The following is a 25726-nucleotide window of genomic DNA, read 5'->3' as shown; positions in this document are numbered from 1 at the left end:
CCACTCAGATGCTCAAATCATAGGCTCTCATTTCAGGACAGAGGGAATCAGACGGCCTCTATTTCTGTGCTGGGCACCTACTGTGCACCAGGCCCCGTGCTGGCTGGCTGCTGGGGCATCTGTCTCTCCCCTGATGTGCCTCTGGTCAGGTGGCTGGAAAAAAGGTAAGACCACACAGGTCTGGGTTTCAGCCAGAGAAAAGGTCCACAGGGGCTCAGAGCAGGGCGAGGTTAAGTCCACTTTGACTCAGAGAATCTTTGTTGGGTGCTTAAGATGTGTCACGCACCTTTAAGGGGTTCCAGGAAGACTTCATGAAGTAGGTGGCCTCAAGCTGGCCCTCGAAGAGTGGGAATTCGGAGGGAAGGGAGGAAGAGCCTTTCGGGCTGAGGTCTGGGCAGGGCTGAGAGCCTGAGGCTCGGGCTGAGAGCAGAAAGCAGCCAGGTCACAGGGAGCAGAGAGAAGTGGTGGCAGATGAGAATAAACACTGGCCAGGAGCCAGATCAGGAAGGGCGCTGAATGCCAGGCTAAGGAGTTTGGACTTGATTTCACAAAGCACTAGGGAGCCACAGAAGGCTTGGGAGCAGGAGAGTGACATGCTGAGAGCTGGCCCCCGACGCTATAGAGCCCAGGAGGCATGGAGGCTGGGGAGGAGTTTGCTGTCTTGAGCTGTGGTGGCATCCACCCAGAGAGGAGACACCAGGTGCCATGTGGTGATAGAATGAACGTTCTTAAAATCACGGCCTGAGTCCACCATCAGGGCTGAGCAGCCCTCTGTCTCCAGGTGCCGAATGGCCATGGGGCAAAAGGGCAGAGCCTTCAGGACCGCCCCCTTCCGAAGCCCTTCCCCCAGGAAGCATGACTCTGCTGAAACCCAAGGCCAACCACACCCCTCCACCGCCACCAGGTGACAGCAACCTGGCTGTGTTAAGGACTTTCTGCAGGAAAGTGGATGGTAGAATTCTTTCATCGTGTGCAAAGGAGAGCGGTGGGAAGGAAAAAACTCTCAGAACGTCCACACTAGGGACCCCACAGAGATGTGGTCCCAGCCTCCGCTCAGTGGAGGAGGGCGGGGCAAAGCTGGGGGCTGGTGTCTGTCCAGTGAGGACCCAAGGTGAGCGGAACAAGAAGGCAGCTGCCCCGCCCTCCAGCAGGGACACTCGCCAGCCCTCTCACAACTGTCTCCATTCCGTCCCACACAGTGGCCAGAGCTGCCCACCAGAGCCAGGCTCCCCGCTCCTCCCTGAGCAGGTGGTCCCGCTGCCCAGGAAGCCCTGTTCCAGATGCTGCAGGTGTCTCCTGCACGGCCAAGCCCAAGGAATCGTTCGGATCAGTATGGCTTGGCCCTTCCATCCCCCTTCCCACCGCTGTGACACAATCAGGATCGGAGAGCTGTGAAGAGAGTCATCGAAAGTTTGAGACAGAAGTAGAAACACTGTGCTTAACTTCATCAGCACTGAATGGCAGGTGGGCCGGGGTGCGGAGGGGGAGAACCTTAAGTCTGTGAATAATGGCCCTCTTGTTGATCTAGGCCTCATTCGGACCTCAGTCTCCTCATCCATTAAGTGGGTGGGCAGGGAGGCTTAACTCCATGACCCCAAAGTCCCCACACTCCCAGCCAGTGGACTGCGCACCCTCCCTGACACCTTCCCTGGGTTCCCTGCCCTTGGCATAATCTGCTGGGATTGTTCATTAACCTCTTCCCGATACAGATCTTCTCCCCTCCTGTGAGACTGTGAGCTACTTGAGCCCAGGGGCTGTTTTATCTGTTTATCCCTCCCTCTGGCGTTGGCCCTATGCCAGACACCTTGTAGGTGCTCAGTAAAAAGCATGCGCAGTGGAACGAGGATGGGCAGTGGTTCTGGTTCTCCTTCCCAGGTCCCAGCTGTGTGAGGGGCGGTAAGTCACTTTTCTGAGACTGGATGAACTCTTCTAGAAGATGGAGGTAAGAACCCCCAAGTCAGGCACAGGGCTTAAATGCAGGAAGGGAGATAGGACCTAGTGGTGCTGAAAAAGTATTGGTTCCTTCCCATCTCAGAATACTGAGCTGCCTTGGGCTGCTTCTCTGCCCACCTTCAGATTAAGTTCAAAGCCATTGGGTGGAAGCATTTCATTCACTAAGGTGGCAGTACTCGGGGTGATTAAGACAGGCCAGACTCGGTCAGTGATTCCCACATGCAGACTAGCTGTTCAGAATGGCCTGGAGAGCTGTATGTTCTGACAAGCGACCGTTCCACAATGGTCTGTTGTTTGAATAGTGTTAAGTGGCAGAACCAAGAACAGTATGATGTCATATTCGTTAACAACAAAACAGAACTACACCTAGCTTGCTGAACAGATGATCCTAAATAACCCTGGGTCAAAGAGGAAATCAAAACTGAAATGAAAACTGATCTAAAAAGAATAAAAAGGAATATATGTACATCTAGATATCTGAGGGGTACAGTCAAAGCTGTACGCAGAGGAAAACGTATAATCTTAAAGGCTTTTATTGTTATTATAGGAAGATAGAGACGATGGACAGACGACTGAAGACTAGATTGCACTTTTTTAAAAAACGATCTTTAAGAATCACCTTTTGTTTGTACAGTGCTGTATTGCTTGAGGTCTATTGTTTTCGTAATTAAAAAAGACCCTTTTGGCAGTTTCTCATAAAGTTAACAAATATCTACCCTATGCCCCAGCAGTTCCACTCCTAGAGAAATGAAAATATACGCCCACAAAGAGACTTGTACATGAAGGCTCATAGACGCTTCATTCATAATCACCCCAAACTGGAAACAAGCCAAATGTCCATCCACAGGAGAGTGGATAAACAAACTGTGAGGCATCCATATGATGGTTTACTCCTCAGCAATAAAAGGACTGAACTACTGATATACTCAACAGCATGAACGGATCTTAAAATCATCAAGCAGAAAGAAGCCAGACACAAAAGAGTATATACCATACAAATCCATCCAGTTCTAGGCTTGGCAAAGCTAATGGTGATAGAAATCAGAAACTGGTTGTCTCTGGGAGGGGAAGGGCACAAGTCAACTTTCCAGGGGAGCTGGAAATTTTCTATATCTTGATCTGGATGATGGTTACACGGGTGTATCAAGACTCAACAAACTGTAACAGAATCTTTGCATTTCACTGAATGCAAATTATATCTCAATTTTCATATACATATTTCTAACAGTCACAGTTGAAAACTTTTAAACATACAGATTCCTAGGCTCCACCCCCTGGGGATTCAGATTCCATATGTCCAGGCCTGGGAACCTGAATCTGTACAAAGTCACTCAGGTAATTCTGATGCCTGACTAGAGTTAAGGCGACCTGCCCCCTCCCCACACACCCCCTCCCGCTTTGACTGTGTTGGGTGATTTGTTGTTTCTATGTTGGTTTTTAGAAACAGAAGAGCAATTTCCATTCTCTCTGCCCTCTCCCCACCACCCCTAATCCCTGCCCCTCTGCTTAGGTTTCCAAAGGGAGCCTCTGAGCAGGTGAGGTGGGCAGGGAAACCCCGAAAGAAGCCTTGTCCAGGACAGACGTAATTCACCCAAGGCGCCAGGGCTGTGTGCTCCGGGGAGGTCAGAGGCACAGTTAATGGCCTGTGTACTTGTTAGACAGCATGTCCGGGCCTTCACCCCATGTTTACAAAAAGAGCTCAGGGCAAGATTCGCTGGCATGGAAAATGCTTTGTGCCCTGACTAGCAGTGGCCCGGCCACCTTCGGTCCTGAACCTCAGCCTAGTTCCTCACTCACCATGAGGGTCTCCTGGACTCCTGGGTTTAACTGGCTTCGACACTGCTGTCCCCAAACCCAGCCTGATGCAATTTCTATCTCTGCTGCCTTCAGAATAAAGGCTAACCCCATCTACCCAGCGCTCAAGGCCCGCCACACCTGGCTCTTATTCCTCTCTCCAGCTGGGTCCCTGTGAGGCTTGTTCTACAAACACGCTTGTCTATTTCATGCCCTGTCCCTTTGCACCTGTTATGCCCCCTGCCCGGAATGCCAGCGCACCCAGTTCCTCTGCCCACAGAAGCTGCCAGCTCCGGCATCACCTCCTCTAAGAAGCTGAAATGCCTCCTGCCTGCGACCCTGCCACCTAGGCACGCTCAGCGCCGGCACCCACACGCAGCATGGTCACAGCGGCTGCTGCGCTGCCCATCTCCCTCTGGGCTATGAGCTCCTCGAAAGCCAATATTCTACCCCAAATCCGGTGCCTGGCCAGAACTGACAACAGCAAAGAAACAAGGCATGTTATAAAAGATCTCCCATTCACACTTGAAGGCCACCCTGGGCATTTCCACACTCAGGGCTCCTCCCCAGAACCTGTAAATTCAAACAAACACTTCGGCCAAGATAAGTTAGCCAACATGGAGATTGGAGACGGGATTGCAACATGGGATTGCATTCTTCGGAGATGCAGCCCCGAAGAATCCGACCCTCACTTATGACCTTCGGCAGAAGTTGGTGGGGGTGGTCAGCCCACACCTGGCGGGTGGCCCTGGGGTTCCAAGGCCAACCCGAATTCCCACCTAGATCCCTTCCAGCTGTGACCAGGCTGCATCCCAGGTGTTCCTTGTAATTTATTTTTCACCTCTTTCCTATATACAGGAATGTGTTGAATGACTCACAAGTGTCTTATCATTTCGGGACCTTTGGAAAGACTTCCAGATAAAGTCTCACAGGCTCCCAAATCCTTTGACAAGCTGATAGGCGGTGAGTTAGAAAACACCATCCCCAGAGCCCACACTGCCTCGTGGGGGGCTGACACTTGAGTAGGAAGAGTGGCAGGGCTCCCTGAGAGGCACAGAGAAGGGAGAATGAGTAACCAGGGGTGGAATCCAGGTGCCAATGGGGCCCACGCACTCACCCTCCAACCCTGAAGACCCGGAGCCTTTGTCCCTTGTTCTCCCCAGGTCCTGGTCCAATTTCAACTCCCCAGGACATCAGTGACTAAAGCCCCACAGAGCCCAAACTCGCGGCTGGCCCAGGGAAGGCCTTTGAAGCCCAATCCTGCCGCTGTCCAATCAAGGCAAAGTCCTCTGGGCGGCTCTCAGTTTGCCCATCTGTAAAAGAGGCACTACCCGCTCGCTAGGGCCTCCTGACTCCACAAAGCAGATGGGACCGGATCTCCGCAGGATGAGATGGGAGGGAAGGGGCAGGGGAGGTGACTGTGGCTGCGCCACAGGTCAGTACAAGGGCATCCCCGAAGGACAAGAGCTCGAGAGTGAGCCTTGGCCCTTGCCGCATACCACAGTGACCTAGGACCTCGTGACACCCTCTAATCGGCAGCTCCAAAGCCGAGCCCGGCTTTACAGCTTACCACAGGCTTATTCAGCCTCATCTCCCTCAATCCCCTCAAGGACGCAGTGAGGCCGGCTTTGGCGTCCTTGCTGCCCAGACAGCGAAGCTGAGGTTCAAAGCGGCTGAGGGAATCACCCAAGGTCGCCTGCAGACTAAGACAGAGGCACAGTACTTGGACTCAGCTCCCTGGGGAAGAGCTCCTGCCTTTCGTCTCAGCTTACCCCATAGCCACTTTACTCCACCCATTTTACAGATGAGGAAACAGAGGACAAAAAAGTTTGCCCAAGGTCAACAGGGGACTGAGCCAGGCCCACGACCTCTAGCCAGTCCCCCACTACTACGCTATGGTGGGTTCTCAGCCAGTGCCCTCGGGCCCCCTCCAAACGCCCCCAAAACCATCCTGATGAAATTCCTCCCCCCACTCCGCCCCCACACCACACCTCCCTTGTGCCCACCCCACACTCCCCGGATGACTCCCTGGTCGAGAGGGAGGCAGGCGGTTGCTAAGCGCTCACCCGCTCTTTCTCATAAAAATAAACTCCTTCTGGCTGGGAGACTCTGGATGAGATCCTCTCCTTTCCAGCCAAGAAAAAATTAAAAAGAAATTTAAAAAAGATCTCCCCCATGACATTTATTTGAACATCAGCGGTGCCAAAGCATGGGCCAATTCACCCAAGTCCAAATGGAGCCACGTGCCTCGTAACCTCAGCCCCAAGACCCTCCGTTCAAGTGTCCGGGCGGTTACTGAGCTGATTTATTTCTCCAGGCAGGAAATGGGGGTCCAGGCTGCCTCCCAAGCTTTTGGGGCTGGTCCTGGGGGAGGCCAGGATCTGGCAGAGGCTGGGCAGTGACCAAAATAGCCAGGCCGGTGGCCCTGCCCAGCACACACCTCCCTCTGAGTGCCAGGAAGGGCAGCCCAGAGGTCCCCCTCCGGTCCAGGACAGAACCTCAGCGGCTGGAGGATGAAATCCCTGAGATCCTCTCTCTGGCTTTCCTAGTGGCAGGGGGACGAGAACCTCCAGCTCAAAAGAGGAACCCCCAGAAGGAAGGGAAAGGTCTCGAGATGGATGCATCCTGCCCTCCCTGCCCGCTGTCCACTTGGCTCCCAGCTGTCCCTCGGGGCCTGGATCCTGCCACTGAAGGCTGCTGGACGTTGGCACTGCCACCTGCACGCTGCACACAGGCAGCACCCTTGGAGCCATGTCGCCCTATCACCTCTACCCACTCAGCGCCTGCCCTGGAGAACCAGCTCTGGCTGTGTGGCCCCCTAGGCACCGGGGACACTCCCTCGGGTACAGTCGAGGGCACATGAGTGTCCGAAACCAGGGACCCAGAGACAGAGCCACACTCTGGGACACACACGTGCACAGCCAGGTACTCGGAGATACAGTCACACACACACAGGTTCACACAGACACACTCCAGGACCCACAAGAGCAAACATCTGAAGACACAGCCACACAGGTATCACAGACACACACCAGAACACACACACGCACAGCCCAGGTCACAGAACAGCAGGCACACATTGGGACACACAAGTGCATGCTGCTGGGAACATGGAGAAACAGCCACCCTCAGAAACACACAGACACACACGGAGATACATGTAGACCCCCAGAGAGATCGAGACACCAGAACAGACACACACAAACACACACACCTGGCTCCCGCACGAGAAGCCCGAGCCCCTTCGCCCGAGAAACAATAACAGCCCCGCGGGGGGACTGAGCGGGCTACCCTCCGTCCGTCCCTGGGTGGTGAAAGGGGCGCCGGAACGGGGTCCCTGGGCGGGGAGGAGGTCGGGGCTAGCTGGGGCGCGGGGATGGGGAGGGGGCTCCGCGCGCCCGGCTCCCTCTCCCTCGGTACCTGGGGCGGCCGCGGCGCTACACTCGGCTGCGCTCGGTTCCGCTCACCGAGGGCTGCCAGCCGGCTCGATCTCTGGCCCGCGGGGTCCGCGCTCGGCGCTCCCTCTAGGCTGGGCTCGGCCTCTGAGCTCGCGGTCCTCGGGACTCGGCGCCGGCCAGCGAGCTGTGCTGCAGCCAGGACCCGAAGCTCGGCGCTGGCGGCGGCGCGGAGGAAGCGGTAATTTATAAGCGGCTTCTTCCTGACCTCGCGTGTCTGTTGTCTGAGCAGGCAGCTCTCAGCATCACCCATCCTGCTGGGTGGAAAAATACCAGCTTGGCCGGGGCGGGGGCGGGGCGGGGGCGGGGCCGGGGCGCGAGCCCCGCCCACACGCGGACACACGTACACACACACACACGCACACACACGCACGCACACACACCGCACACGCACGCGCGCTCGGGCTCGGACACAAAGAGCCCGGGCTCGCCGAGCGCGCGTGCACACACCCTCATGCGGCGGGCGAGCACTCGGTCCCCTGCCTACCCCCTTAGAGCGCTCTTTTCGAGGAAGCCCTTTACTTCCAAACCCTGGAGCCAAGGAGTGAGTGCAGCGGGTCCTCAGCCCCCTCCTGTTTTCCGATTAGGAACGAGAGAGCCCACGACGCCTACTCGCTCCCTCCCAACACGAGCCACCAAGCTCACCACTCGGCACCCCCACCTGGCTCATGGGGTGGGGCCAGGGCTCCTTGAGTGGTGAGGTCTGAAGCACTCCACTGCGTCTTCCTGGGCGGCATCCAGGTTCTCTGAGCCTCTGTATGCAGCCCCCAACCCCCCCCTCACAAAACCAGGCACAGCCACTCCACCCTCCCGCCTCCCCCAGGCCAGAGGGTGACCTGAGAAAGTGATGTGAAACCACCCCGGCTTCTTGGCTTTGCCCTGGCTGGGTGACCTTGGGGGACTACTCAGGCTCTCTTCCTTACCTCAGTTTCCTCATCTGTAAAATGGAAATATGAATAATGGAATTTATCTTCTCTGGCTGCTATGAAGACCCAAGGTTAACAGTGCAAAGAGCTCAGAAGAGCTCCTGGCACATAAGTGCCAAGTGAGAGTCTATTTTTAAATGAAAATGGGGAACGTGGGACTTCCCTGGTGGCACAGTGGTTAAGAATCCGCCTGCCAATGCAGGGAACATGGGTTCGAGCCCTGGTCCGGGAAGATCCCACATGCAGAGGAGCAACTAAACCCGTGCGCCACAACTACTGAGCCTATGCTCTGGAGCCCGCGAGCCACAGCTACCGAGCCCAAGTGCCACAACTACTGAAGCCCGCGCGCCTAGAGCCAGTGCTCTGCAACAAGAGAAGCCACCACAGTGAGAAGCCCGTGCACCGCAATGAAGTGTAGCCCCCTCTCGTCGCAACTAGAGAAAGCCCGCGTGCAGCAAGGAAGACCCAACACAGCCAAAAATAAATAAAATTTTTTAAAAATGGGGAATGTGCCATTATTCTTGTCCTTATTTGCATGAGCAGGTCCTCAGAGACCACGTTCCACATCCACACCCTGGCCAGGCCTGAGGGAAGTGCTGTGGAACTTCCAGCATGCCCTTCCCCTCTCTGAGCCCTGTGCTGGTCTCACTTTCTCTCACTCCGTCTCTGCACCTGGGAGGCTGTGTGCAGAGAACCTTTTAGATTGAGGTTGAAAGAAGAAATGCCAAACAGGCCCCATAGAGAGCCATCCCCGTTGCCAGACCTGGCCCAGCCTGTATCCACCTCCTGAAAGCGCTGGGTAACACCCTCCTTGGAGCGGCCCCAGAAGGCATACAGGCATGCGAGGGGCAGGATTCCGTGGGTGACCCTTCATCTCTCCCCGGTTTCCTCACTGAGGCTCCTGCTCTCTGGCGCCATCTTGACTTTCTAGAGGCTCTGCCCCCACGGCAGCTCCAGCCAAGCCAGACACTGGCACATACCCTCCTGCACCTTCCTCCAGAGCCTTCCCTGCCCTTCTCTGCTGGCCCAGGCGCCCCTTCCTCCAGGAAGCACCGAGGGACCAGCAGTGCCTCTAGCACCCCAGCCACCCCGGGTGGCATCTACTCTGGGCACCTCAGCTCTCTCCTTTGCGTTCAGAGTACCTGCCCCCCTTTTACAGGTGAGGAAACCAAAGCTGGAGATCGAGCGACTGCGTCCCCACCCCTGTCCCCTTCTCCTGATGTGCGTGAGGCTCCCCCGTGAGCTGAAGGAGCAGATGGCAAGCAAAAACTCCCCAGACCCCCTGTGTGTCACTGCACACAGCGCCAAGTGGCAGGTCACAGTGCAGGGAAGTGACCCTGGAGTTGAGGTTTGAACCACCAGGAGGCTGTGACTAAGCCCGAGGGTGGAGGGGAGGGGAGAGGGAGCATGTTCCAGGAAGAGGAATCTGCTGTGCGTAGGCCTGCTGGCAGGAGTGGGGGGCCCTAAGCAAAGGTAATGTGGGCCTGAGCGTCGCAGGGAGTGAGCAAGGGCAGTGAAGGCCACTGGACCTGTGATGGGGAGTGGCATGTCCAGGGCTGCCGTTTGGAAGGCCTGTTGGATCGGCTGACCTCCAGGTGGGCCAGTGCAGTGCAGACGCTATCGGTGCAGGACCACGGATGAGGCCCTTTCAACCATCTGCCTTCTTCCTCTAGACCATCAACTCCACGAGGGACAGGACCTTGTCCTTTGTACCTCCATCGAGACCTGGGCCTGGCACACAGCAGGTACTCAACAAATGTTCGTTGCATTTATTTTAACGAACACTTGTATGGCACTTAGCTACATGCCGGGCGCTGTACAATGCATTTAAATATCTTAACCTGCCGAATCCTTGCAACCACCCTGTGAGGTTGGTATTATTAATCTCCCCCATTTTACAGAAAGGAAAACTGAGCCACAGAGAAATTAAGTAACTTGCCCAAGGTCACTCAGCAGGCCATCTAGTTCCAGAGGCCACACACTCTTAACTGAAGGGATTCTGGGGCCTTTAGGGGTTGCCAGACCACAACCCAACCCCAGAGGGCAGGAGAGGGAGAGGGAGAGGAGGAGGAGGAGGAGGAGGAGGAAAGGCACCAGGAAATGCTCCAACCTCCACCCCAAGGCGAAGCAGCAAGAGGCAGAGAAGGGCTGGGTGAGGTGGGGAGAGCCAGCATGGAGGCCAGAGACCCCCAGTTTCCAACCCCCTTCTGCTGGGACTTGGGCCTGCATGCCGGCTCTCTGGGCCTCAGTTTCCTCATCCATAATAGGAGATCATAGTCCGGACTCATTGAGCCATTGTGACAAGAGGTCTCAAACTTGCGGGGGCTGGTGTTTCTGCACTGAATCCGGCTCCCAGATGTACTTCTTTGGCCTCCACTGCGCTTTAAAATATTTTGAGTTAATTGCCGTGAATGAAAGTTTGGAAGAGTTGACATTTTACAGACTTGAATGTCTGCTTTCTCTGGAAAAGGTGGCAAGATGGAGCCACCTCAGGGCACTTACCTACTGTCACTTGGAGCTGAGAGGCATCAACCACCCCCTCACATGGGGATGCGGCTCCCCAGGGGCCAGTCCCCACCCGGCCAGTTCCCTGCGAAGGGCTGAGTGTGAGACCCGGGTGTCCTTTGTGCACGTCCCTGTCCCCCTGCCACGGTGGGGTGTCTGAAGCTCCAGGACAAGGCTGTGAGCACCAAGGAAGTGAACATGTTGGCAGGAGGAGGGACCTTCAAGGAAACCCAGGCAGAGGTTTCCTTCAGAAGCGGCATCCTGGCCTGAAATTCCGTGGGGACTAACTCCTCCCATTCCAAGAACAGAAATCGATTGCGGGGAGAGCTCACGGAAGGCCCTGGACTCAAAGGCAGTGAATGAGATTTTGAAAAGGCTGCTCGATGATGCTTTTCTCAGCAGCTGGCAATAATAACGTAAAATCGATCCAGGGCTTTGAACAAAACCCTTCGTCCCTTGCCAGGGAATAGTTCGTCTCATCCATCTATCAGGCAACCAACAAGAGCTGCTGAAATACTGCTAGGATCCAGCCGTGCTGGGCCATCTGGCCAGTGCAGGGAGGCCCTGGCACCAGCCCTGCCGAGGGTCATCTGGCCGGCCTCCCTGCCTCTCAGAACCTCATTCCCTGAAGAGAGGAAGGGATGGTGATGGAGTGGCCGAGTGGCCCCATCCTGGTCACTTTCTCCTGGGCACGGCCGTGTCCACATCTCTGGACGTGGACGGACAGATGGTGGCACCACAGAGGCTTTATCGGCACATCTAGCCTCAGGAATCTGCTTCCCGCCCACCCACCCTCCTCCTATCTGTTGCCAAATCCCACCCTCATCTCTCAGGGGCTGTGTGACCCAGAGGGAATCGTGTAACCTCTCTGTGCCTCAGTTTCCCCATTTGTAAAACCAGACTGGTCAGACCCCCTATGCCATGTTGTTGTGAGCAGTAAGTGGAGACTCACACAGAGCGCTGCACACAGTCTAGCCTTTGGTTAACCGGACGCTCGCCCACCCTCCCGCCTGCGTGTCTTGGGCTTTTCTACCTCCTGGCCTTCACCCACGCCTTTCCCTCCCCCATGCTGTTCCTTCTCCCAAAGCACTTTGCCCATTGCCCTCCAGCAGCCTGGATCTCAGCCCGACTGGGAGCACCCAGTAGGCAGGGGTCCCTGGCAGTGCCCAGCACAAGGCCGGAGCACAGAGGATCCCAGGAAGCCCTTGCCTTGATGTGGTGGTCAGTGGGTGGCAGGCCGTCAGGGTGCCCTTACCCCTCTCCCTTGGTGGGAACAGCAGATCTGCCCCAGGGAAGGGGACAGTGTCAGTGCAGGAGACAAACCTGTGGGGAGGGAACACGTGCGCCTGTGTATTCACTCACCACGCAGCTCAGCTGTCCAGGTCCTCAACTCCCCAGGCCAGGCCACCCTCATCTCCCTCTGGTGACTGCAGGTCTCCTCCCTGTGTCCCCTCCTGCCCGGCCCATCTCCACTCGGCAGCTGGAGGGATCCAGGACTCTCCTCCATGGCTGGTGAGGCAGGAATGGCACAGAGGCTGCAGAAAACAGTTCAGCAATTTCTCATAAGGTTAAAAATCCACTTAAACGATCTGCCAGCAATTCTATGCCTCGGCATTGACCGACGAGAAATGAAAACAGACGCCCACACAGGACTATACAAGCATGTGAATGGCAGCACTATTCCCAAGAACCAAAAGACGGAACATCCATAGGAGGACTATGCAAAATAGACAAACAGATGGAGGACTCCTGAGATGCCCCAAACCAGGGGCGATCGCCGAAACACCAGGCACCACAGACCACCGTTTAAATGGCCATTTATATGGACTCTAAATCAGGAGTGCGAATCTATGGTCTTGGAAATAGGAGCAGTGGTTGCCCCTGGGGCGGCGGAGGGGCTGGCTGGAAGGACCACCTTCTGGGTTGGAATGGTGCCATCTCCTGATCTGGTGAAGCCTCCTCAGGTGTGTACATCTGCAAACACCCATACACGTTAGATCTGAACGTATCACTCAATGCGATGAATACCTCAGGAAAAATCTAATGGAAGAGCCCCAGAGCCCCTGAGTTCTTCCTGCTTTGAACCAGCCCACACACTGCCCGCTGGCCCCATGCCCACACTCCTCACAGCCTCTGATAACCCCCCCCCCCCACACACACACACACACCCCGCTCTGTCACTCACCTCTTCCTCCCCTCCAGCCACACACACAGCCCTTCAGGCTTCCCTCAAACCCCAGACTCCTTCGCTCAGGGTCTTCGCTGGCTGCTCCCCGTCCCGGAATACTTTCCCCCCAGCCCTTCCCGGACTGGCTCCTTCACATCATTTAGGCCAATGTCTCCTCCCTGGTTATATTTTCACCCTGACTCAGAGAACCATGTCAGTGTACCTTGATCGCTTTTATGTCCACCTGTTCATATCTGCTTCCACATCTGGGCTGCCCGCTTCACACAGCAGGGCTGAGTCAGCTGGGTCCCAGGGCCTAGAGCAGTGCCTGGCCCTTGGTAGGTGCCCCCAGACCTCTGCTGAACGAATGAATGGGACCGCAGCCACCTACAGATGCCTCGCCACCCCTGTGCTGGGTACCCCCTCTTACACACTCAGGTCCACAAACTGTAAAACTAACCGTTTGTGTAGCTGGGGTTAAAGCCCCTCCCTCCCCCATCTTCAAGACTGTGCTTTCAACCCCACATGGAAGCTCCTCCCCGGAGAGAACTGGATCCAAGCACCGAGGGGTCTTTAATGGCTCTGTAGCCCTGAGGGCCTCTGCTTCTCAGTGCCTCGGTCTCCCCATCTGTGGCATGAATGGCTAGCCAAGGTGACCTAGGTTGGACCCTCAACTGCGAAGTGCATACAGTCTCCTGGGAACGGGCTCACAGGCAGATTCGACGGCACTGTCCGGCATGGGGCCTGACGCTCTGAATTTCTGATGTGCTCAGATGCCCCTGCTCCCCAGACCACGCTTGGAGTCATAAGAGTACAGAGAGGAGGCTCTCAAAGTGTGGCCCCCAGACCAGCAGCAATGCCTGGAAACCTGTGAGGAATGCCCGGTCCCAGGCCCCACCCAGCCCTCCCGAATCTGGAACTCTGGGTCAGGGCCAGCAATCATGTCTCCCCAGCCCTCCGACGGGCACTGCCGTGAGCAGATCCCCATCACCTGGGAAGCTTAAACAATCCTTCTATCTGGGTCCCACCCTCCCCCCAAAATCCTCATTTAATAGGAAATGAGGCTTTTTTTTTTTTTTTTTTTAAATGACGTTCTCCAGGCAATCTGAACGTCTCGTCAGAGTGGAGGATCCTTGACCCAGAGGGTGCTGGGCCTCTGGGAGCATCACCGTCTCCTAGACATACCCAGGCAGGCCTAATTCCTCTGCACTCCTGCCTAGGCCTCTCGCTGGCTGCCTTCTTATATTTGGTTATTTTTCCCTCCCTCCCCAAACACAACAATTCAAAATATTCCCAGCTCCCAGACAATAAACAAAGCTGAGGAGGCAAGCTCCCTGACTGTTTTGTTCCCACTTATGGCCTGATCCAAGACTGGCCTGATTGGGCCCTCAGGACTGGTCATCTGAGCCAGACGGGCTGGGCCCCTGGCATGCCAGCCGCCCCAGCTCCACTCCTGGAATCCCAGAATCCGTCAGCTCTAGGTGACCCCAGGCGCCCTCCGTGGCCACTTCTCCGGGAAAATGGAGGCTCAGAAAGGACAAGTGATTTGTCCCAGGACACACAGCAGTGCCGAGAAGGCCCCTCTTCTCTGTGATTTCTGGCTGTAGGGCAGATGTGTGGGCTCTGGGGGTCAGAGAGACGTGTGTTTGGTTCTAGGCTCTGCCCCTTACCAGCTGTGACCTTAGGCAAGGGACCAGTCCCTAACTGAACCTCGGTTTGTCCATCTGTAAAATGAGGATGGCACTACAGCCCCTTCCAGGGTTACTGTGAAGGTCAGGGCTTGTACAAGGTGAGTCCTTATAATGATTCCATCATTCTGATTATTTTTGCCAAGTTGACAAAGCCAGCTGGCATGAGCAAGTGAGAAGACCATGTGGAGGACGGTGGGAAAGGGGGATATAGGAGGTTATCTGTCAGATCTCAGATGCCTGACCTGGGGTAAGAGGCTCGTTTTAGAGGATGGGAAGGGAAGAGACAGGTCTAGGTCTAGGTTACCAAGGGGGATCCTAGTCAGGCCCTGGGGTAGGAGAGAAGCCAATGCCCTTCTTGTGCAAGTGGGGAAACCGAGGCAGTGAGGGCAGAGGTGGCTGCCACATGGGCCCTGAACCTGGTCTCCAGGGGTGTTATCATCGCTTGTGCTTAGACGCTATTTGCTGTTTTTGAGCCTGGTCTTCTCCACTTGTGTACAGAAAGCCTTGGGCCCAGCACATTCCTTAATTTGACAAATGCATTGTCCTCTATGGGTCGGGAGTTGAGAAAACAGAGATGACACCAGGCCATTCCTCACACTGGTGGGGCTGCCCCCAGGCTTCAAAGAGACCCACATGTATTGGTCTTGATATTGACAAATTACACATCAAGCTACTGCGCTGTTAACTAGAAGCTATCCTGCTCTCTCACCTTGGCAGGTGTATTTTCATGGCGAGCCAGGGGCCAGGTTTGAATGAAAATTTCTCAGTCTCCTTGGAGTTCTATACCTCAAGTGGGGGCAGGGGAGAACCCGTCCTCCGCCTGTGGCCATGGCTGGTGGCCCCCTCACCCCTCTCTTGCCACCCCTGGCTCCGCCCTCGCCCTTGAGCGGCTTTGCACACGCACCTATATGGACAACCCCGCCTCCCATTCCAGCTCAGCCACACCCGCACTCCCTCGCGGAGTCCCGCTTGTCCACCCTCGGGCTTGGTGCACACCGTGGACCTCTCCACCCTCAGGTGGATGGATGCGGGAGGGGCTGACAGTGGAGCACTCGGGGCTGGGGTACTGTAGAGTGCCGGCTCTGTATGTACACCTCCCTTTGACCCTGCAGAACCCTCATTCTGGGGCAAGGTGAGCAGCAGGGGAGGGTCCCAGAGAGGTCCTCTGAGGTGTGTGCCCCTCCGTCTGGGGCAGGAACAGTATGGCCTGCACACAGTTGTTGGGAAGATGAAATGGGTTAATGCAGGAACAGGACTCGGCTCATAAAAAGGCACAATTAGCGTTATGGCTGGCGATGTTGAAAACTCCCATGGCAGTTGAGGTTTGGCAGAGAAAGCAGGAGCTTGCAGCCTGGCAGGTGGAGAAAATCATTGTTTACTGAGCTTCTGCCATGTGCCAGGCGCTGAGGCAAACACTCACAGACATGACCTCAGAGGAAGGGACCCATTTCACAGATGAGGAAACTGAGGCTCAGAGATGATGAGCCACCCACCCAAGGCCACACAGTGGAGCTGGGATTTGAACTCAAGTGTATCAGATTCTATGTTCTAAGCCTTGCTCCTTCACAGGGGCCATAGCAGGCAATGGAAGCTAAGAGATGAAGAGAGAGAAGCAGAGGGAGAGGGAAGAGGGTGGCCACCTGGTCAGACGAAGGGGAAGGAGATGCCTGGTTTGGGGATGGGCCCCATGACCTCCATTGTTTAGCATGTGACTATATGTAACAGGACAAGGACGGCTGCCCGCATCGACCCTGATTTTCGATATGGACAGTCTAATGAATCAAGAAGTAAAAAAATCTTGTGATCATCACTTGAATTATAACGCTTGGTGTGAGCCAAGTTTCGCTCAGGTCCAATTGCCTTGAAGCATAGTAATAATTCTGCATGGCCTTCACTTGGCTACAACTGCTATGGGATTAGGACACACAGGCTGAGTCTGCTTGCTTGGCCTTCAGAGCTTATTGCCCTTACTCTGTGTCCCTGTGCTTGGTCCATGGCCACCCGAGCATGACCCGGGGCTGCTGGATGGGACCAAGAAGTCTCTCACATGTAATTTCCTGGAAAGCACATAGGAGTTCGGTTCAAATCCAACCTTGGCCACCAACACTGTGTGACCTTGGGCAAATCACTGAAGCTTTCTGGGCCTCAGTTTCCTCAAACATAAGAGGAGGATGGGCTTGGTGGGGGATGGCCACTCCTGAAATCCTAATCATTGGACACATCTCAGGATGAGACATTTTCGGGTAATAAGGGAGTTTTCTCTCTTCAATTCTCATTTTCTCCCTCTGATACATGGAGAGGTCTCTGCTGGGCGCTTGTGTGTCTTCAGTGCCCTCTGTCACCTGTTCATCTTCTTTTCCAACAAAGATATCCCCAGATCAGAGCCGTCAGGCAACTTCCTCCAGCTAGATTAGCCAGTTTTCATTGCCTTTACTTTTAAGGCACCTACTATTTATGGAAAGGATCGTGGTCTTCCATTTCTAGCAGCGATGGGAGATTTACTTTTTAGCAAAATGTGTGCTTTTTAGCAAAATGTGTTGTTTAAAAACGAGTCTGTTTGAAGGAAAAAAATTAAATGAGTAATGATTTAGGAGGTATATTAGTTTCCTAAGGTTGCCGTAACAAAGTACCACAAACTGGATAGCTTAAAAACCACTAAAATGTTTTCTTTCACATTTCTGGAGGCCAGAAGTCTGAGATCAAGGTGTCGGCAGGGCTGTGCTCCCTCTGAGGCTCTGGGCAGAAACCTTCCTTGCCACTTCCTAGCTTCTGGTTGTTCCCATCAATCTTTGCCGTTTCTTGGTTTGCCGCTGTATTGCTCCCATCTCTGCTTCGGGGGTCACCTGGCCTTCTTTCCATGTGTCTCTGAGCTCACATGGCCACCCTCTTCTGCAGCCAAATATCCCTCTTCTTCTTCCTCTTTTTTTTTTTTTTTAAATGTATTTATTTATTTGTTTAGCCTGCACCGGGTCTTAGTTGCAGCATGCAGGCTTCTTAGTTGTGGCGTGCGGGACCTTTAGTTGCGGCATGCATGTGGGACCTAGTTCCTTGACCAGGTATGGAACCGGGCCCCCTGCATTGGGAGTGTGGAGTCTTACCCACTGGACCACCAGGGAAGTCCCCAAATTTCCCCTCTTCTTATAAGGACCCTGGTCACATTGGATAAAGGCCACCCTAATGTCCTCATCTTAAACTTGATGACATCTGCACAGACTCTATTTCTGAATAAGGTACTGAGGGTTAGGATTTCAACATATCTTTTTTGGGGACATAGTTCAACCCATAAGTGAGTTGTAGCAAAAGAAAAACTTGTACAGGGAGACCTACTTGACAAAGATTTGGGGAACTCTGCCCAGGACAAAGGAGCAGAGGAAAGGGAGCCAGGGGGCCAGGGTCCTGCCCCAGCCCTGCCCTCGTGACTGGGGGCACCTTGGGCAATCCCATCATCCCTCTCTGAGCCTCGGTTCCCTGGGGTTTTCAAACTGGGTTCCTCAGAGTCACAAGGGGACCTGGGGAGGGTTGGTGGTGAAGGTCAAAGGGGGCAGGACCCCAGATCCCCTACATCACCATCACTTTGCTCCAACCATTACAGGGACAGTGGCAAAATATTTTGTTTGACAAAAAGCCACCAAAATAACTTAAAAACACTTAAAACCCATTGGGTTATCGGATTGCGGGATGCCTCCCAGCCCGACACATGCTGATTTGATTTGATTTGATTTTTTATAAATTTATTTATTTATTTATTTTTGGCTGCGTTGGGTCTTCGTTGCTTCGCACGGGCTTTCTCTAGTTGTGGCGAGCGGGGGCTACTCTTTGTTGCGGTGTGCGGGCTTCTCATTGTGGTGGCTTCTCTTGTTGCGGAGCATGGGCTCTAGGCACGTGGGCTTCAGTAGTTGTGGCACGTGGGCTCAGTAGCTGTGGCTCGCGGGCTCTAGAGTGCAGGCTCAGTAGTTGTGGCGCACGGGCTTAGTTGCTCCGCGGCATGTGGGATCTTCCCGGACCAGGGCTCGAACCCATGTCCCCTGCATTGGCAGGCGGATTCTTAACCACTGTGCCACCAGGGAAGTCCTCACGTGCTGATTTTAATTTATTCCCCTCCCCTGGCCTTGCTGCTCCCTTTTCTCTGGGGAGAAAGAGCCTCTTTGCACAGATTTCGCCCTCAGGAAGGTCCCGGTCTCAAATCTCCCCCCTTAACCCCACCAAAGAAGAACCCAAGGAGGCAGCTCGCCCTTGCTCCAGCCCACCCGGGACCTTTCCGTTCCCTTAACTTGCTGTTGAGTGTCTTCCTGCCTTGAGGAGTTGGTGCCCACTGTCCCCTCTGCTGGGAACCTTCTTCCTCCCCTTTCTTACCCAGTCAGTTTGCTCAAGCTTGGTCCCGCTCTCGGAGAAGTCTTCCCTGACCCTCCTAAACCAGCAAAGCCCCTCCCCTGTTTTATAATCTCTAGAATACGGTTCATCCCTGCCTATGCATCAGACTCACCTCGGAAGCATTTTTTAAATGCTGTTCCCCGGGACCCACTTCCTGAAACTTGATTCCTTTGGTCTGGTGTCAGGCCCAAGAATCTGCATTTTAACCTGCTCCCCACCTCATTCTAATACACAGCCAAGACTGAGAGCTGCTGAGTAATAATTACGATGATCCAAAGAATCCCTTACCTGTGCTTCTCATAGCCAACCATTTGTTGAAAAATGAAATTGAAAAAAAAAAAACTGATTTAGTGGGAAAACTTGAAATTCTATGAAGCTGTCTGGAAACTTGATCCCAGGTGCCTTGAATAGTCAAGCTCCACCACAGAAAAATCAGTCTGATGGATGGGGGCTGCTCTAGCCCCGAGGGGTGACGTGTACTATGTGGTATATGCATCACGTCGCTTTTCTAATCCCCAGTCACATTGGGACTCGGCCCTTGGAGAGAGGACTGAGGGCCCTAGGCTATAGTTGGTGATGGCTACCATTTTTGGACAATGTTGCATCTGCCCAGCCCAGAGAGAAGCACTTTATGTGCTTGTCTTCCTGAATCTCTGTCACCTTCCTGTGAGGAAAGCATCATCTTCAATCCCATCTTACAGAGGAGGGAACCGAGGCCCAGAGAGAGCAGCAGCTTGCCCAAGGCCTGACCCTTACTGGGAAGCAGGAAGGCTGGGCTCTACACAGGCAGGCTCCAAAGCCTCATTTTTCTCAGCCTTGGCCCTTAGGACACCCCCAGGGGAAACACCGAGGGCTCTTGTCGGTGGCACCTGTGTGCCCTGCTAGTCTGGGCAGGAACCATTGCCGGTCATCGGATGCCTGGGCCTGGCACATGCTGGCTGCTCAGATTCCCAGTGGGCTGGGCCAGCAAGGCTGGAGCCAGGTAGTCGGGTGGGGAGGCCACTGTGCTCCCCTCTCTTGGAGGGAGGCCTGCACTTGGAGCGGCGCCCTGCTGCTTTGGCCACCCTTCAAACCTCAGGGACGGATTTAGTGTCCTTAATCCTCCTCTTGAGTCAAGCGCCTGCTTGTCACCGGCCTGCCTGGGACCCCTCTGAACAGCCTCTTCGGTGAGGCCTGCCTTTCCGAGCTCGAAGGCCCACAGGTCTGGGTCTGTGGGAGGGTCAGTGGGCTGGAGTCCACCCGGCTGTTTTGTCACTACCAGCCTCCTTTGTAAAATGAAGACTGTCTCCGCAGCAGATTGGAAGATGACCTTGATGCTTTGCGGTCCTCCCCATTAAGAGGTGGGGTCTGCTGCTACCACTGTCATGCGGGGCTGCCCTGTGACTTGCTCAGGCTAACAGAATGCAGCGGGAGTGACGAAGTGCCGGTTTCAAGTCTGGGCCACGAGAGGCCTTGCAGCTTCTGCTCTTGCTGTCTCAGAACCTTTCCCCTGCCACGTGAAAAAGCCCAGCTAGCCCACTGGCAGATGAGAGGCCATGTGGAGAAGCCCACCAGCTGACCATAGACTCAGGCCAGCAGAGAACCACCCAGCTGAGCCAAGCCCAAATTGCTAACCCATGGGATTGTGAGCCAAATAAGTCGCTACTATTTTAAGCCACTTAGTTTCCAGATGTTTGTTACGCAGCTAGAGCTAACTAATACCTCCTCTTCCAATCCTCTTTGGCTGGGGAGGAGTAAGGAACACTTTGGACAGTGCCTGCCACAGAGAGGAGGCCCACTAAGTGCTGGTCTTCTCCTGCTCCTGTGTCAAAGGTGAAAGAAAGAAGGTGAGGCCTCTTGTGGGGTTGGTGGTTTTTACCACCAATTTTATCTCACCTGAGATTGGTTCCCTTCTCCATGTCTTAGTTATAGAGGGTCTCCTGTTGGTGGCTCAGGGTTAGGTACCCTTCAGGCCCTTCTTGACTAGTGTTTTAGATCCCAGGGAATCCATGGGAACACCCAGGAGAGAGCATGTTGAGAGAGAAGGGAACCCCAGCCTTGAAGGAATGGACCTCAGAAGAGGAGCTCATAAAGGGGCCTGAAGACGAGTGGGGGGATTGAGGGAAGAGGGCATGTCCTGGGAGCCCAGGGAAGAGCATGGGAATCATGAAGGAGGAGGAGAGGTTAACCGAGTCAGTGGAAGAGGACTGACAGTGACAACTGGATGTGTCCACCTGGAGGCCAGCCATCAATGGCCCTGGAGATGGGATTCCGTGGAGTGCAGGGGATGGAAGTCTGAGCACAGTGGCTCAGGGAGTGAGCTGGTGAGCAAGGGAAGGCATGCAGTGTGGACATATTATGTTCCCAAATATTCTCTTATGTATGCATTTCTTCAGTTCCATTAGGAGCACCTCCTATGCCCGAGGGTCTGGGGGACACAGAAGTAAACAAACAGTACAGTCTACATCTTCAAGAAACATGAGATCCATGAGGAGACACAGAGACCATGGATGAATGAATAAATGAACCAATGAGTGAGTGAAATCTTCTTGGGTAAATGCCCCCAAGGGCTGGCCTTTCGCCCCAGCATAGCACTGGGGCCTAGCACACAGGCTCTGGGGTAGGACAGCCCCAGCTCTCATATGTCCAAGCTGTGCGACCTTGGGCAAATGACCTCACTTCTCTGGGCTATGGCCTCTTCACCTGTGCAGTGGAGCTGTGGTAGCTTCAGGCTCTTTGGTGAGAAGGAGCAGGGGGACCTCGAGGAGGGAGGGCTCCGTGATCAGCACGTGGGTGGGAGAGGCTCCCCTTGGCTGGCGGATCCCCCAGGGAGCTGTGAGTTTGATCTTTTTGTTTTTGTGAAACACACCTGACCAGGTGAACGCCTGGTTTTTTTTTGTTTGTTTGTTTTTAAGAAGGGGAAAAGAAAATGGGGGAAGGGTTGTGTGTGGAGTGGAGGAAGGACGGTGAGGGGCAGGAGGGACACAGGACAGGGTAACGGTGGCGGGAAGGCTCCTGAGCCCTGCCCTAATGCAGCTCCTATTCTCAGCTCTCCGACCGCGTTAGTTCATTTAATCCTCACGGAAGCCCAGTGAGGCAGGTGCTGCGATCATCTGCACTTTGCCAACAGGGAAATGAAGCAATCCACCCCATGTGACAGAACCTGGGAGGAGAGCAGGACTGGAATCCTGGCGGCCTGATTCCAGAGCGGTTGGGGAAGTGGGTGGCTGTCTGAGCAGACAGAGCCTGGGATCAGGAGCTCACAGCCTTGGGTTGGGGCCCGGAACTGCCACAGACTTGCCGTGGGACCCTGGCCCTCTTCGGACCTTGGTTACCCTATCTGTGCCAGAAAGGGGCTAAGCCCAGCCATCTTGAATTCCTAGAGGGTCCCCTCTCTTGGCCTCTTCCTGATCTTCACTGGGGCTTAAATGCCCCACCCAGTCAGCCCCCCCCCCCCCCCCCCCCCCCCCGCCGCGTCACTCCCTGTCCCCAGGCCATGGGGATGTAATGCCAAGGCCCGTCCCTGACTCAGGCCCTGCCTCCTGCCCGGCCTCTGCCAGAACCCTCCTCACTGGCTCACTTCCACTTGAGCCCCCGGGGAAAAGCCAACTCACATGTCACTCTCTTGCTGAAGAACCTTTAGGGGCTCCTTATTGCCCTTCGAATGATCAAATCCCTCAGCCCAGCCCTCAAGTTCTCACAAGCCTACCTCTCCACCAGGACTGCCAGCTGCCTCCCCTAAACTCTTCTGACCAGCCACATGAAAGGATTCTCTTTCCTTTAGGCTTTTCCCACTGTTATGCCTTTGCTTGAGCAGCCCCTCTGTGGGTCCATCCCCCCATTCCCCAGGCCAAGCAGAGGGCTCCTTCTGAATTAGGGGACAGAGCTCGGTAATTTGTCTCACCATTGTGCATTTTGCGCAATTACTCCTGAGCTCCTTGAGGCTGGGGGCAGAGTCTGGCCCTCTTTGTACCCCCTGCACCCCTGCACCACCTCCCCAGGCTCACGGGGAGGATGGAACAGTGGTGGGCTCTCAGCCCAAGAAGCCACAGGAGATAAGCCTCAGTGGAATCCCAGTGTCCTAACAGGGGACTATCAGGCAGCAGAGACTTAGCATCTAGGGCTAAGGGGCCTCCAAACCTGAGCGAACCTGAGAAGCCGGCAAGCCCCCCCATCCTGCACCCAAAGCATCTCAGAAGATGCCAGCCAGAGGCTTACCTGAGGCCGTTGTTGCCAACGGTGGTTCTGCTGCGAAGAGCTGTACGCTGTGCCAACTTCCATGATGGATAGAACTGCACCAGTCAGCAATGGAAGGGAATCCTCAGCTCCCTGCCGGCTCCAGGTACTTCTTCCAAGTGGGAGGTTTCCTTGAGACCAAAATTGCTGTGTCCCGGGGTTGGCAGGAGGCGCCTGGCACCGAGCCTGTCCTCTTGGCCTCCAGGAGGCTCAGATCCCTCTGCCTGGCCCGAGGGCAGAGGCACTTTCAGGAGGGAGCCGGGGCTGGGAGATGAGGCTGGGACAGAGGCAGGGATGGGGACCCGAGAGGTGGCCCAGAGGTGGGCTGGAGGTGGGTGAGGTCATCAGAGGCCACTGCAGGTCCCGGGACCCCTTGAGCTGGGCTGGCCTGACTCAGTGGGGCTTCAGGCAGGCGGTCACAGGGCAGCTGGGGCAAAGGCCCCGATTTCCAGGACACCGTGGCCAGGCCCCTTCCCTAGCTGTGTGTGGTGGATGAGGCTTTTCAAATAACGCGACCCTCGCAGGGGGCTGCAGGAATTCAGCGCGACGAGAAGCAAGTGCAGTTCTCAGTACAGGGCCCAGGGCAGGGGAGGCCCCCATGAGCAGGCGCTGTTAGAACTTCAGTCCTCGTGAGAGCCCCACAAGGCGGGGGCCACTGCAGATGCCACTTCACAGATGAGGCCCAACCCCCCGGAAGTCGAGACTTTCTCCCCAAAGCAGTGGGCCCCGATTGTCCTCTCCACGTGTGCAGCTCTGTGCCAGCCTCCTCCACAGTCTCCTGGCCTCCATCTCACCCCTCCAGTCCTCCTCTCTCAGCTCGCTCTGCAAGGCTCGGCCCCCAGAACCTTCAGTGGCTCCCCGCTACCTGCAGAACAAAGAACAGCCCCTCCTTCGGTGCTCTAGGAGGCCTTGACGTCTGGCCACACCCTCCTCCCAGCTCTCCCCCTCCATCCTTGGTGCCCAGATGTGCCCTGTGCTCTGCCCCTCCTTGCCCTGGTCACTCTGTTCCCTCCATCTGACACTTTGTCCAGTCCCTGCTGAACCCCCTCCATTCTCCAGGCACCATTGAGGGCCACCCCCTCCGGGAAGCCTGCTGCATTTCCCAGTCCCATGGAACCCCCAGCTCCTGGACGTCCGTGACATTTTTCCCACCCTGCCCTTGCAGCCTCTGTACTTACAGGGGATTTGGAGTTGGACCAGCCAAGACTAAGTAAGTCATTCTGCCTCTCTGATCCTCCATTTGCCCGTCTGAAAAATGGGACTTGAGACTACCAGCTGCTCCCTTGGCCTGTTGGAAGAATGAAAGGAAGGCACAGATGCAAAATGAGCTTTGTCATCTCCAAGTTCCACACATGTGGGAGAACCACCCTGGCGTGGTCTCCCCGGTCGCCACCCCCTGCGGCCAAGAGGACGCTGCTTTAGGGGGAGGGAGCACCAGCCTTCCCATTGCCCATGGCCAGTGACAGGTCTGGGGTGGGTGTGCCACCAGGTTCTGGCCAATAAAACGTAAGAGAGAGTCTGCTGAGGGGCTCTCGGGAAAGGTTTTCCTCATGGAGAGAAGAGAAGGACACCTCACTGCTCAGGGGAGGAAGTTGTTGCCCCATCTCTCGCAGCTGAGGGCACTTGGTAACTGGAGCTGGAGCCGTCTTCCGTGTCCATGAGGGAAGGTGTCTCTGACATGCTGAGGAAGGTGTCATCGCCGAGGGTGGGAAGTCAGAAAGTGCTGGGGTTCCTGGGACAGCACTGAGCTACTGAGTCCCCCTGGGATCAGAGCTGAGACCTGAGTGACAAGAGCCAGCCGTGTGGCAGTTGAGGGGAAGGGTGTTGCAGGCACAGGGAACAGCCAGTGCAAAGGCCCAGGCAGGAAGGAGCTTGGTGTATTCTGGACCAGTGTGTGTGCGTGTGTGCATATGTGTGCGTGTGTGCGCATGTGTGCGTGTGTGCATATGTGCATTGTGTGCACGTGCGTGTGTGCATGTGCATGTGTGTGCTTGTGCGTGTGCACGTGTCCTTGTGCGTGCGTGTGCGTGTGTGCATGTGTGTGCTTGTGCGTGTGCGCGTGCGTGTGTGTGTGCGTGTGTGGCTGGAGCAGGGAGAGTGAGGGGCAGAGTGACAGGGGATGAGATCAGGGATGGCAGGGGCAGGATGACACAGAACCACACAGGCCACAGCCAGACCTTTAGATTTTATTCATTGTACCCCAACTTTTATTATAAAAATGTCCTAAAATTTGAAACATTTGAAAGAATATAGAATAAACACTCATATATTCCACCTAAGTTCAACCACTAGGTTGTTTTTTTTTTTAATATTTATTTATTTATTTTGGCTGCACTGGGTCTTAGTCGCAGCATGCAAACGCTTAGTTGAGGCTTACATGCGGGATCTAGTTCCCCGACCAGGGATAGAAACCTGGGCCCCCTGCACTGGGAGCACAGAGCCTTACCCACTGGACCACCAAGGAAGTCCCACAACCACTGTTAATATCTTGGCATATTTGCCTTATCTTCACATAGGTGTGCTTTTTTCTTTTTCTTTCTTTTTTTTTTGGCTTGCAGGATCTTAGTTGTCCAAGCAGGGACTGAACCCGGGCCACAGCAGTGAATGCCGGGAATTCTAACCACTAGGCCACCGGGGAACTCGTCCCCC

The 25726-nt window shown here is 55.1% G+C and overlaps 1 protein-coding gene and 1 long non-coding RNA gene across 5 annotated transcripts in view; both read right to left on the bottom strand.

Moving 5' to 3' along the window:
- The window catches only part of SLC6A6 (solute carrier family 6 member 6), a 79851-nt gene extending 72392 nt beyond the window's left edge, over positions 1 to 7459 (bottom strand). For 2 of the 4 annotated variants that reach the window (XM_082345729.1, XM_082345731.1), the window contains exon 1: positions 7168 to 7459. The gene's annotated coding sequence lies outside the window, so the exon portion shown is untranslated. The remainder of the gene's footprint in view (positions 1 to 7167) is intronic. The other 2 variants (XM_082345730.1, XM_082345732.1) reach the window with 1 other exon arrangement.
- Positions 7460 to 18229: 10770 nt separating this feature from the next.
- Positions 18230 to 23182, bottom strand: LOC309607321. The gene is made up of 2 exons (XR_014232368.1): positions 23060 to 23182; positions 18230 to 18516 (listed from the first exon to the last, which is right to left on the bottom strand). It is a non-coding gene; the product is annotated as an uncharacterized lncRNA (long non-coding RNA).
- Positions 23183 to 25726: the final 2544 nt, after the last annotated feature.

Source organism: Balaenoptera borealis, assembly GCF_965194805.1.
Source record: "Balaenoptera borealis genome assembly, chromosome: 12".
In the NCBI taxonomy this organism is placed as follows: Eukaryota; Metazoa; Chordata; class Mammalia; order Artiodactyla; family Balaenopteridae; genus Balaenoptera; species Balaenoptera borealis.
This window is presented reverse-complemented; position numbering and strand designations above follow the sequence as displayed.